Raw genomic sequence first — 13,036 nt, 5'->3', positions numbered from 1 at the left:
TAATTACAAATTACATCACTACTGAAATTTAAATACATGAAAAATAAAGTCTTCAATGTACCTGCAAAACTAGAAAACTTGGTTAATGAAAATATGTTGGCTTTTCTAGATTTATCCAGTAATATCTAGAAATTACTGGATTTTGCTAGATATAAGCCTTTTTGCCAAGATTCCCTTAAATCAAAATGATGAAATATGAAATAAAATTGAATAAATAAGGAAGATAAAATATGAAATTTCGAAATTGGGGTCAAAATGACCAAAATACCCCTAATAACAAGACTATGGCCTTGAAATTAGGGTTTTTAGAAAGATATTTTGATAAAATGCAAGTTTTGAAATTTGAATGGAATAAACTAAGCTAAATATGATGTGACATGCTTAAATATGTGAAAATTAGGGTTAGGGATTTTGAAATTGAGATCAAATGACCAAATTGCCCCTGATAGCAAGACTATGGCCTTGAAATCAGGGTTTTTCATAAAGATATTTTGGTAAAACTTAGGTTTTATGCACTAAATGAAATCAAATGAACATCAAATTAAACCTAAAGAATCCTAATATGATTATGAATATGATTAAACCATAAAATATATGCTTATGCACAAAAATCCAAGAATATCACAAATTATGTGATTTTTGCAGTGTTTTTGGATCTTTCAGGGACCCTGTTTTGCAACTTGCTTAATTCAGCCATCAATCGGATTCCAAAATTCATCAAATTTGGTACCTGCACTTATTATAACCCTAATATCAAATTAGAATTATAAAAATATTTTTTTGGCATTAAATTAATCCGAAAATAGCATCAAACCCTAAAAATATGGTATTTTTGACCTAGTTCACCAACCAGTCTCAGTCCAAGACCCGAACCAGGGGTCAAACCTCCATAAAAATTTATGATTTTTGACAGAGACCAAATAGACATAAAAACAGAACTTTTCTTTTTTACATATCTAAAAAAGAACTTAGGATCAAGGAGATCCCCTTCCGTCTATCCGGGCCTGAATATTGCAAACCAAACATGAGTTAAAACAGACACTGCAAATTACAAATTCCGGGATAAATATCAATACTATTCTAAAATATCTGAGATTTTAACAGTGAATATAAGACAAAAAAATAATAATACTCACTTTTTACATATCATGAAGCGGATCTTTAGTTTGGGATTTATAAACAACACAAGTCTGATTAGGGTTTTGGTAAACCCTAGCGAGTTTTAAATTGAAAATCAGAGTCTCTGACAGAGGAAAAATACTAAACAGTAATAAAAAATTCTGAAAATTTCACAGTCGCTAGATATAATCAATATGAATCCATGTCATCTTACAGATCTAAAATCGGATATAAGATGAGAAAAATATCATCACAGCAAGTTACCCTCTTGATTTTAATAATGATTTTAAAGTTTTAAAAACCCGATTTGATGTCTGATTTTTCTGACAGGGTTCCCGAAGTCCAAAAACTCTGATTGTTTTACAGTAGATCAACCACATATGCATGCATCACATATAAAAAAATCAAAAATTAACAACACATATTTCAATCCGAAACAGCATGCTCTTTTCTGTTCTAAACTAAAAACACACAGAAATCTAAGAAACTTGAGAAAATATGCATTAACTAATGAAAATCAATAAAATAAACCATAAAACAGTAAATAAAAATTATTTCTATGCTATAGAACGTAAAACAAACATGAATAAACCATGAAAATAAAATAAAACAGGGAATCAATGGCTGGAATTTGATATCACCTTTAAAACATAGATTTAACCCATTAAAAGGGTAAATCATATATTTTATTGGTTAATAATGTAAAGAATCATATTAAAATCAATTCTAATGGATTAAAATCCCTGTAAATCATCCAAAACAGGGTTAGATCACCTTATTGGATCGTTCTTGCTGATTCTTGATGGTTCTTGAGGTGAAACCATGGTTGAATCCATGAAATAGGAGGTATTAATGGCTAAAATTGATTTAAAACTATTAAAAACATGAAATAAAAGCTAAAAATTAAACAAAATAATTACCTTGAGGTGGCTGCAATGGAGGAAGGGCTGGAGAGGAGAGAGAAGCTCCAAGAATCCCAAGGAGAGCAAGTTGGAAAAATTGACCCCCCTATGCCCTTCTATTTATAAAAAAAAATTAGGTTAAAAATCAAATGTTTTAAAAAAATTGGACTCTTCTAAGGGGGCCGATTTTGGGGTGTAAAGACTATCCTACCCCTAGCCTAAATTATCCTATTTAATACCTAATTAACCCCTAGACTCTCCTAAAAATTCCCCAAATGTAATGCCACTTGGCATTTTCTACATTTGGCTTTTTAAAACACCTTTAAAAACCTTTAAAAACACTAGTTTTAAAAACTAACTTTCAAAATGAGTTTTTCAAAATGGTTTTGACTCTTCTAAACCTCTAACACTAACCGAGACATCAACTAACCCTAGTCTAGCCCTGACTGACTCGAATATGGCACCACCCCGAGTGGGCCCTACTTGAGTTTTTACAAAAAGATGATTTTAAAACTTGAAATTGAAGGAGTTTTCAAAAGGATTTTCAAAAGTAATCTTAAAATTAGAATTTTTGAAATGGCATAGGGTTCTAACTAGGTTAGAACTCCTCTGGATATGGTGCCAACTGAGTGGGCCCACATCAAATTTTGAAATTTTTTGAAATAAACACTGAAAATGGCTTTGAAAAAGGGTTAAAATCGATATTTGAAATTCAAGATCTTTGAAAATAGGGTCTCAAGCGAACTGGAACTCCGAGTTAGAGTCCTGAACTCTTAGGACTCTGAGATTTTAAATTTTAGAATTCAAATGTAAAAATTTTTGAAAGATTTTATCAAGAAATGATCAAATAAATCAGAAAACACAATCAGGGTTAGACTCTTAACTCGACCGAACTCTAAAATAGAGTTTTGAACTAACTCGACTCTGTAAAATGACCTAAATTTCGAAAGCAAATGGAAAAGATTGAAAATGGAAGTAAAACAGACTTCAAAACAGACTTCTGACCGGATTAGGACTCTGAGATAGAGTCCTGATCGGACTGAAACTTTCAAAAATTTAAGAAATTTGATGAATAGATGAATAGATGAATTCAGAAGCGACACCACCTCAATGGGTCTCATCTGTGAATTGAAATCGATTAAAATTTGAATTTGAAATGAATCCAGATTGTTTCCTTGAGAAAATATTTTGAAATATAAAGTCCTAGGGTTGGAAAATGACAGAGTATTGAATAAAAACCCAGGTTTTAAAATTGATTTTGAAATAAAAGCTTTAAAATTTAAATCTGGATTGAATGTTTTGAAATAGGAGTACTGGATCTCGAAAATGAAATGCAATGCTATGCAATGCGATGGAATGATATGCAGAATACATGCAATGATATGCAATGATACATGAAATGGACAAACACTGGATGAGGGTGAAAATTTGGGGTGTTTACAACGACTTCTTCATTTGATTCTTCATCGGAAGAGGAGTCACTATCATCCCAACATGCTTGAAATGCCTTTTTCTTCTTGAATTGGTCCTTGGGCTTGAATTTGAGAAGAGGACAATCTTTCTTGATATGTCCTGCCTTTTTGCAGTTAAAGCACTTTACTTCATTGGGAATGGAAGAATCTGCTTTCTTTGCCTTTCTTTGAAATCTTCCCTTTTTGATGAATCTTCTGAATTGCCTTGTGATGAGGGCAATATCTTCATCTTCACCTTCTTCAGAATCTTCTGAGTCAGAAGTAGCCTTAAAAGCAAGAGATTTCTTTTTAGGCTCTTCTTCTTGTCTGTCTTGAAGTTGGACCTCATATGCCATTAGGTTACCAACTAAGTCTTCAAGAGTGAGAGTATTGAGATCATTTTCTTCTTCAATAGCAGTGGTTTTTCTCTCCCATTCAGGAGTTAAACACCTTAGAATCTTTCTGACTAAATCCACTTGTGAATATTCTTTTTCAAGGGATTTCAAAGTGTTAGTTATATCGGTCATTCTAGTTACCATGTCCGATATAGATTCATTTTGCTTCATTTTGAACAATTCAAATTTATTAACTAAAGAAGCAATTTTAGATTCTTTTACCTTTGACGTACCTTCGTGTGTTACGAGAAGAGTATGCCAGATTTCATTAGCTGTAGAGCATTGAGAGATGCGATTGAACTCTACCTTGTCAACGCCACAATATAAGGCATTCATTGCCTTGGCATTAAGTGAAGCAGTCTTCTTTTCATCATCGGTCCATCAGCTGAAATCAGTTGATGGAGTTTGGTACTTTTCTGAAACAACTCTCCAGATATTGAGATCCATGGATTGCAAGAATATTGTCATTCTTACTTTCCAGTATCCATAGTTTGTTCCGTCAAAGAGAGGAGTACGAACAAAGGAGCTTCCTTCTTTGTGCTGAGATGTTGTAGTTGCCATGCTAGATGATGGTCAAATCAAAGTAATAGCAAACCTTGCTCTGATACCAAATGAAAGTGCACTAGGATCGAGGCAACGAGCACTAGAGGGGGGTGAATAGTGCTTTTAAAACTTTTTGCGGAATATTTAAGGATTTTGCAAATCTCAAAGCAAACACACAAAGAACACAAGATTTTATCCTGGTTCGGTCAAACCCGACCTACATCCAGTCCCCAAGCAAATCCCGCTTGAGATTTTCCACTATCAACCTTGTAAACTACAAGATCACACAGACCATAACCGGTCCCACTTTCAGTAACAATCCCACTGAAAGCAAACAACTCCTTTACACCAAGGAGTCCTTCTTTTTTACACAAAAGAAATAACAACTTACAATACAACCTATGAGCCTTCCTTTTGAATGCAAATGAGATGCAATTGGCTTTTGAGGTTGTTGAAACACTCTACTCACGAATTCACTATCTCTCAAAGTGATTTGAGTGAAAAACTGAAGTGAAAATATTACGTGAGTGAGAAAATCAATACTTGACTGAATAAGAGTGAAAAGAAAGATTCAAATCGATTGAATTGTTATTTTTGAGTGTAAAATGCACTCATATTTATAGTTAAAAGATTCCATACGTTGAAAGTATGAAAGGGTGTCAAAACGGTCCATTTCGAACGATCAAAACGTTTGAAAAATGAAAAGACACGTCTTTTTGAAGTTTCAGGAAAACGGCAAAATTAGTCGACTGAAACATCAGTTAGTCGACTAATAGTTAGTTATTAGTAGACTGACAGTTATCGTCGGTCGACTGATCTGTTAATCGAGCCGTTTGAAAATCTGAACTTTTGAAACTTAGTCGACTGGAGAAAAGTTAGTCGACTGATAATATCATCAGTAGACTGAAAAACCTTTTAGTCGACTGCTGCTAAAAACTTCTGAAAAACAAACATTCTGTTCGGTCGACTGATAAAAAGCATTAGTCCACTGCTGCTAAATTTTTCAGAAAACACATGTTCTGTTCAGTCGACTGAAAAACCATTAGTCGACTGCTGCTAATTTTATAGAAAACAGACATTCTGTCTAGCCGACTGATAAAACCTTCGGTCGACTAATTTGACAAGAATGACTTCTTAGAAAAAATGGCGCGAAAGGATTAGTCGACTGATAAGTCTATTGGTCGACTAATAAACATGAAAATTTAAGAAAAGAGTTTTCTAAAAAGATTTTCAAAAGAGTTTCTTTTAGAAAAGTTTTTTTAAAGACTTTTAAGGTGAAATGCAACCTAAATATGCACTCTAAGTAAGGCTCTTACAAGAATCTAAGACTTTTAATGAATTAAACATTTGCACACTAGTCTTCAAGGATTCTTCACTGAATTCTTCAATTTCTTCATAGCCTTAGCTGAAATGCAGTTGATTCTACTTGCTCATCATCAAAACCTTGTACTTGAAGTATCATGTATGGCTTCATTGTCGTAACACATCGAAGTTTTGAAAAACTTGAAATAAATACTAAAAATGGCTTTAAAAAAGGGTTAAAATCAACAGTTGAAATTCAAAGTTTTGAAAATAGAGTTCTAAGCGAACTGGAACTCTGGGCTAGAGTCCTAGATTTATAGGACTCTGAGATTTTAGGTTTTAAAAGCCAAATGAAGGAGTTTCTGAAAATATTTTATCAAAAATGATGAAATAAGTCAAAAAATACTGTCAGGGTTAGACTCCTAACTCAATCAGGACTCTGAAATAGAGTTCTGGATTAACTGGACTCTACAAAATGACCTAATTTTTTAAAACAAATAGAAATAAATGAAAAAAATGGAGTAAAAACAAACTTCAAAACAGACTCCTGACTGGACTAGGACTCTGGGACAGAGTCTTGATCAGACTGAAACTCTAGATTTTTTGGTATTTTCTGAAAAACAAATGAAAGAACTTGTCAAAACAGTGAAAACAATAACTAATATTGAAATGAAACAGAGTTCTCATTCAACTAAGACTCTGAGGATAGAGTCCTGATTGAACTAGGACTCTCAGATTTTTGAATTTTCTAAAAAAACAAATGAGAGAATTTTGAAAAATAGTTAAAAACAGGATGAAATCAAAGTTTTGGTTCAGAGTTCTATTCTGATTAGAACTCTGAGAAAGAGTCCTGATTCGATCAGAACTCTAAGAATTTTGGTTTTTCTGGTAAGCAAATGATGAACTTTAAGCAAAGCTTTTGAAAACCAGTGAAAATGAAGTGAGAAAATCAATTTTGGATAGAGTCCTACTTCGATCAGGACTCTGGGGTAGAGTCCTGATTGGATCAGGACTCTGGGATAAAACCTCAGAATTTTGAAATTCTTTGATAAAAGTATAATAGTTTTGATAGATGAAAAGATTTTTGAAAAATTCTTTCAAAATTTGAAATCAGGATCAGAGTCCGGATCCAACTAGGACTCTCTAAACAGAGTCTTGTTTTGACTGAAACTCTGAGTTTCTGACTCATTTTGAAATTTTTTGAAAGATTTGATTGAAAATAGATAAAATAGCTGTAAAAGATTAGAGTTCTAATCCGATTAAAACTCTGAAGAAGAGTCCTGATCCGACAGGACTCTTGAAGAAGAGTCCTGATCCAACTAGGACTCTAAAATTTTGGCCAAAATAGAAGATCTTGAAAGGTTCTCATCAAAAACAGGTAAAAAGGTAGTGAAAATTAGAGTTTTGATCCGACTAAGACTCCAGAAAAAGAGTCCTGATCCAACTAGGACTCTAAAATTTTTGAGATTTTTGATAAATGAAGGAATCCAGAAGTGACACCACCTAAATAGGCCTCATCTGAGAATTGAAATCAATTGAAATTGAGTTTGAAATGAATCCAGATTGTTTTCTGAGAAAACATTTCGAAATGTAAGGTCTAGGGGGTTGGAAAATGACAGAATGTTGAATAAAAACCCAGGTTTTGAAATTGATTTCGAAAGAAAAAGTTTTAAAACTCAAATCTGGATTAAATATTTTGAAAACATGAGTGTTGGATCTCAAAAATGGGATGCAATGACATGCAATGCTATGCAATGCAATGAAATGGTATGTCGACTTCATGCAGTGATATGCAATGACACATGAAATGTAAGCACCGGATAAGTGTGAAAATTTGGGGTGTTTACAGTAACATACACCGTCTTTCAGGTGTACCCAGAGCCCTTGCCATTAAGGCATTGTTTTGTTACTGCAGGTAGATCTTGTTCTTACGATGGTTGGAAACTTATCGATATTTGTAAGACGCTGGGACCTGTTGACAAGAATGCTTGTTTACAAATGCTATGAAGGGCCACTACCTCATAAGGTATCCTACATTCACTCATTATATGCATTGTATCTCAAACCGCTGTATTAGTAATATACTACCAATTTGTAAGATATTGTTTTTGTTAGTTAATATCGATTTGTTTGCAATTTTGCGGGCAACACAAACTGATATATTGCTTATAACATTGTTGAGTTTATCATCAGGTTGTAATGAAGATGATCTAGCTCAATCAATTGAAAGTTATGGAGAATTGAACATATATACTAATGACACTACTGAAGAATTGAACATCTGCACTAATGATGCACATGATAAGAAGGGTGCAGGCATTAGACCCACTCTTGACTTGAATGTTCCAGTAGAAGAAATGCAATTCATTAATGAGGTAGATTATTGTCAGGTATAGCCAGTATCCCAGGAAACCAGTAACATATATCGTCTTTCAGGTATACTTAACATCCCAAATAGAAACTGGTAACATATACCATCTTTCAGTATACCCAAAAATCTAAAATTTTCATTTATGTCATCATGTATTAATTTAGGTTTTGTTTTTGGTGCTAGGGTATACATGTCGTACCCCACTGGTTGTGCCGCAACATGGCATAATCCAACTTTAACAATGCATAAGTGCACGTATGGCACTGTTACAGTTTCGCAAAACTGCCAGCTAACTTGTAATCTTTCATATAACCATGGCATGACAAGTGTCCTTTATTTTGCAACTTTTGTAAAACAAACATAGATCCCCCGACACAAACATATTAGAACATTTACACGCAAATTGTAATTTAATTTATATGCAAATTGATCAACATCATAAGTGCCCATACGACACCACAAGAATTGTGCGTGCTCAGTTCCAACCTTGGACCATCATGCCCTTATATATTTTTTTTCATTTTGTAATTATAACAAAATCATATATTTAACCATAGGCGGTTTCTGCATTCAACGTTGGTTGCAACATTCCTATGTCAACCACGCCCCAAAACAATGTGCACAAGATTACGTCACTAACCTCTCATTCCTTTGATTCATGTACCAACACATAACATTCTCTTCATAAACAGATAACAAAGCAATTCAACATACTATTTAAACATTCGTACTACGGTGTCTTTGCCGTGACCAAAGTATGTGGACCATGAGGAGTTTTCGACCAACCAGTGGTATGTATACTATAGTGAATCGCCAATGCAATACATGTGTATAGAGACAAGACGAATTTCCTTTTTTTTTCTTCAGACAGAACTACTATAGGAGATTTGGATACACAGGTATAGAACAATCATAAATGAAATAACAGGTTTGCTTTTGCCGTTGTAGGATGTTTATTAATATAATGACAGATATAAAATTTCCATATTGTTTGCCTATGATGTAGGGTGACATTTATGAATGAAATTTATGAAATTCTAAATGTAACTGAGTGGTATATGTGTATGTATACATTTCGATGTTTTATAACAGATTGTCTATCACAACACCCCCTGTGTATAACTGTTTAGTTATCCACTGTCGGTCTCAAGCCCGGATAAAGGAGGAGGGTTGCGGTAGGCCTGTGACAGCCAACATAAAAACTTAGTCATACCCTATGAATATGAACCAATATGAGAATTTCGTTGGGGTGTTCCCTACTGAGTGACGCGCTGTACTCTATAGGCCCGGAGGCAGTGATAAATGGGCAAGGGTTGCTAGGTCGTCGCTCGGGTGTGGTGTCAAATAGGCAAGGGTTCCCTCACTTTGTTGGACGGGTGGGGGTAAAGAAGTTAGTCCAAGACCATAAAATTAGGTTAGCCACTTGGAACATAGGATCTTTAACTGGTAAGTTGGTAGAGTTAGTAGATGTTATGTGCAGGAGAAGGATTGATATTTTATGTTTACAACAGACCAAATGGGTAGGTGAGAAAAAAAAAGTGATAGAACCTTGGGGATATAAGATTTGGTATTATAGGAATAAATAGGAATAAGAATGGAGTAGGGATTGTTATGAGTCGTGAGTTTATAGATAATGTAGTTGAGGTCCGTAGGAAGGGTGATAGGATTTTACTTATTAATTTAGTATTATGTTCAGAGGTTATTAATATTATTAGTGTTTATGCACCTCAAGTAGGTTTAGATGATTCCATTAAGCGTCAATTTTGGGAAGATTTAGATGGAGTAGTACAAGGGATATCTTATGGAGAAAGGCTTTTCATCGGCGGTGACCTTAATGGGCATGTAGGCATTAGTAGGGATGGATTTGAGAGTATCCACGGAGGCTTATGGTATAGGAGAAAGAAACGAAAGTGGAGAAAGGATTTTAGATTTTGGTGTGTCCTATGATATGATCTTAGCAAACACTTGGTTTAGGAAGAGAGAGTCTCACCTAGTAACATTTAAAAGTGAGGTTAATACGAGTCAAATAGATTTTTTCCTACTTAGAAAGAGAGATAGGAGTTGTTGCATCGATTGTAAGGTTATACCCAGAGAAAGTGTAGCTACACAACATAGAGTCTTAATTTTAGATCTTAGAATTAGAAAATGCCACAAAAGGGATAGACATAGGATAGATCCTAGAATTAAGTGGTGGGCACTAAAAGGATCTAAACAAGGAATGTTTGTAGAGAAGGTAGTTAAGGAAGTTGATTGGTGTCTCGAGGAGGATTCAGAATCAATGTGGAATAAGATAGCGGGTGGCATGAGAAAGGTGGCTAAAGAGGTATTGGGTGAGTCTAAAGGCGGTGCATCACTAGGTAAGGATACATCGTGGTGGAATGAGGATGTCAAATTAGCTATTAAGGTTAAAAGAGAGTGTTATAGAAATCTAAGTAAGAGTTGTGATAATGAGAATTTGAAGAAGTATATGATAGCAAAGAAGGAAGCTAAAAAAGTAGTTCGGAACGCGAGGGATAAGGTATATAAGGAGGTTTATGACAAGTTGGATACCAAAGAGGGCGAGAATGATATTTATAGGCTTGCAAAGATGAGAGATAGGAAATCGACTGATCTGGGTATGGTTAGATGTATCAAAGATGAAACACAAAGGGTTTTAGTCTAAGATAAGGAGATTAAGGAGAGATGGAAAGATTATTTTGATAAGCTATTTAATGAAAGTCATGATCAAGATCTTGGAGACTTGTCCATTCCTTTTCATGAGATGAATCGTGGCTTCATGCGCAAGATTCAAAAGAAAGAAATTGCAGAGGCTTTGAAGAAAATGAAATCAAGAAGGGCAGTTGGCCCAGATGGTATACCTATTGAGGCTTGGAAATTCTTGGGAGGGAAAGGTTTAGAATGGTTGACAAATTTTTTTAACAAGATTTGGCGGACAAATAAGATGCCTAATGAGTGGAGGAAGAGTACTTTAGTGCCTCTATACAAGAATAAAGGTGATAAACAAGATTGTACAAACTATCGTGGTATAAAACTCATGAGTCATACTATGAAACTTTGGGAGAGGGTGATTGAGTCTAGGTTGAGGAAGGTTGTCATGATATCAGAAAATCAATTTGGTTTTATGCCTGGAAGATCAACTATGGAAGCTATACATCTTCTTAGACAACTTATTGAGAGAAATAGAGAGAGGAACAAAGATTTGCATATGGTTTTTATTGATTTGGAGAAGGCATACGATAGAGTACCTAGGGACGTTCTCTGGTGGACAATAATGAAGAAAGGTGTTTCTCTCAAGTACATTAGTATAATTAAGGATATGTATGAAGAAGTAGTAACCAATGTCCGCACTTGTGGAGGGATGACAACCAATTTTCCTATAACGGTTGGGTTACATCAAGGATCTGCTTTAAGCCCTTTCCTATTTGCTATAGTGATGAATGAGCTTACGAGATCAATTCAAGAAAATGTGACGTGGTGTATGTTGTTTGCTAATGATATTGTTTTGATTGATGAGTCTAGAGCTGGGGTTAATGCTAAGTTAGAATTATGGAGACAGACATTGGAAGCAAGAGGTTTCAAGTTGAGTAAGAGTAAGACAAAATACATGGAATGTCACTTTAGTAAGCAATGAAGTAGTGATGGGAGTGTGGTGAAGCTTGGTGAGCAAGAAATACCGGTGGATGATTGTTTCAAATATTTGGGATCTATCATTCAAAAGTATGGAGAAATTGATGAAGATGTAAATCATAGGATAAAGGTTGGGTGGATGAAATGGAAAAGTGCAACTGGAGTATTGTGCGATCGTAGAATGCCAATGCGGTTGAAGGGAAAGTTTTATAGGACGACTATTAGGCCCGCTTTACTATATGGTATGGAATGTTGGGCTGCCAAGAGACATCATATTCAAAAAATGAGTGTAGCTGAGATGCGTATGCTGAGATGGATGTGTGGAAATACAATAAAAGATAAGATTCAGAACGAGGAGATACATAAGAAGGTAGGCGTTGCACCCATTGAAAATAAGATGAGAGAGAATCGTTTACGGTGGTTTGGACATATTCGGCGAAGGCCTAATGATGCTCCAGTTAGAAGGATGGAGAAATGGGAAAATATATTAGTTAAAAGAGGTCGGGGTAGGCCTAGGAAGACATGAATGGAGGTGATAGGAAAGGATATGAATGCTTTGAACTTCACCGAGGACATGACATTGGATAGAAATGATTGGAGGAGAAGGATTCATGTGGAAGACCCAGAATGATCTTCTTTTTTGGTTCATATCGCCGACCCCAATTGTTTTGGGATGAAGGCGTAGTCGTTGTTGTTGTTGTCTATCACAACACATACAATCAAACCTAGTGCACGATTTTAGGCACCACAATGTTTTCTCAAAACCGTAAGCTCATACATGAGCTGAACACATGGACGTATAATAACATGCATATCTCAACCAGCGAATTCATAAGATAGAGGTTGTGTGTCACATTTGATACATAGCATACTGCACCAAATCATTGGTTAGGGTGCCCAATTCATTTCATGAAAATCAACAAATTCACAAGCACAAATATTTTCATGTGGTTAATATGCAACTATAATATCATGTTTGGCCTTTTGCTCTATTCCTTGTAATGTACAACATGTAATAATTAGGTGAATATAATCCCATTACCATGCATCAAACTTGGTTCTAAAATTCTAAATACTTTATTGTTTTATTTATCGGTTCATAAGAATGATCCGACATCCCACATCCCACCTTAGGGGCTTGAAACCAAAACATATTTGTTGCCATCAATGTTCCTTCAAGGTGGGAGTTGGCGCACAACCAACCTATTCACTTAGGTTAATGTGAGTAACACCACGCGACAATCCCATGTGCCTTCAAAACTCGTTACTACATATTTCTTCTAATCACATATAAGGACACAACCCGTGTTTACATGGTACCGTGGT

Source organism: Nuphar pumila, chromosome 11 (assembly GCF_984573655.1).
Source record: "Nuphar pumila chromosome 11, dmNupPumi1.hap1.1, whole genome shotgun sequence".
Classification (NCBI taxonomy): Eukaryota; Viridiplantae; Streptophyta; class Magnoliopsida; order Nymphaeales; family Nymphaeaceae; genus Nuphar; species Nuphar pumila.
Note: the sequence above shows the minus strand (reverse complement) of the source record.